Genomic DNA, 1818 nt, shown 5'->3' on the forward strand with positions numbered 1-1818 from the left:
GGGTACAATTCTGGTTTAGATGTATAAAAGTTGATTATGCAGGTACTCTTTTAGATGAGGTGTGCTCTCCTTCCCCTAGCAGTTAAGCTCAGTTGCCAAACACACCCTCCCTTCCCTGACAGTTTCCTACTGCTGCCAATCACTTTCTTATATTATTGTGATAATTGTTCAAGTCTACTTATGAGTGAGAAAATATAGTACTCTATTATTTCTGTGAGAGATCACTAAGTATGATAGACGCTAATCCATCTAAGTTGCTGTGAAGTCTACATATTTTCCTTCACTATGGCTGCATAATATTCCTTGAGTATATGTTCTACTTTTTTAAATGCAATCCAGCTTCAACAGGCAGTACACTTAATTCAAATATTTGCTATTGTGAATAACGTTACAGCAAACGTGTGTGGCGGTATCTTTTTGTTGAATGATTTGAGTTCTTCCAGGCATATTCCTAATAGGGGAATTCCTGGATCCCATGATGTGTCAGTTTCTAGTCCTTTCATAAATCACTACACTGTCTTGCAGAGAGGGTGCACTATTTTGCATTGCCACCAGCAGAGTAGAAGCATTGTTTTTTCTCTGCGACCTCACCAACAACTGTTGTTATTAGTTTTATTAAGGATGCACATTCTTCCTGGGGTTAGGTGGTATGTCAATGTGTTTATTATTTGCAAGAAACGATTATTTCACTTACACTTCACACACTGGACTCATAGAGGAGAAAACTCTCACCAAACAACCCTGTCAGTGATTGTGGCATCTGAAACTTTGTACTGGGTACAACTTATGTCTTTTCTCTTAGAGGTCCTAGGGCCCCTATGGTAAACTGGATTTTTCCAGTACTCCTAAAAAGGAAAAATATAAATTTTCTCCCTCTGAAAATATCTGCCAAAGTTAGAAAATAGAATATCGATTTTTAAGCATTTTTAAAAAATATATTTATTTATTTTAAAGATGCGGGGTACAATTCAGGGTTAGGTATACAAACATGGGTCATGCAGGTACTCTTGGTGATGAGGTATGCCTATCCACCCCTAGCAGTTTCCCTCAACTTCCATTTCTACCCCCCTTGCCATTCGCTTTCGTATAGCATTATAATTGGTCAAGATTATCTTATGAGTGAGAACATATGGAACTCGTTCTTTGTTTCTGTGATAAATCATTGAGTATGATAGACTGCAAATCCATCCAATTTGCTGCAAAGCCCATATATTTGTTCTTCTTTATGACTGCATAATATTCCATTGTGTATATGCACCATATTTTTTTGTCCAGTCTGGCTTCCCTGAGCAACACGGTTGGTTCCAAGTTTTTGCTATTGTGAATAGAGCTGCAACAAACATACGTGTGCAGGTGTCTTTGTCGTAGAATAATTTGAGTTCCTCCAGCTATATTCCAAATAGGGGAATCAATGGGTCATATGGAAGGTTGATTTCTAGTTCTTTCAGAAATCGCCAGTCTCTTCCAAACTGGTTGTACCAGCCTGCATTCCCACTAGCAGTGTAGAAGCATTCCTTTTTCTCCATGTTCTTGGCAGCATCTGTTGTTGTTTGTTCTATTACTCATGGCCATTCTTAGAGGGGTTAGGAGGTATCTCAATGTGGTTTTGATTTGCACTTCTCTGATGATGAGTGAGGCTAAGCACTTTTTCATGTGTCTGTTGGCCACCCACATATCTTCTTTAGAGAAGTGTCTATGCATGTCTTTTGTCCACTTTTTTATTTAAAAAAATTTTTGTTGTTGTTGTTTTTGAGTTGGAGTCTCACTCTGTTGCACAGACTGGAGTGCAGTGGCTGCTCCCAGCCACCGCAGCCTCGA

Source organism: Carlito syrichta, unplaced genomic scaffold (genome assembly GCF_000164805.1).
Source record: "Carlito syrichta isolate Samal-C Ts95f unplaced genomic scaffold, Tarsius_syrichta-2.0.1 Scaffold303633, whole genome shotgun sequence".
In the NCBI taxonomy this organism is placed as follows: Eukaryota; Metazoa; Chordata; class Mammalia; order Primates; family Tarsiidae; genus Carlito; species Carlito syrichta.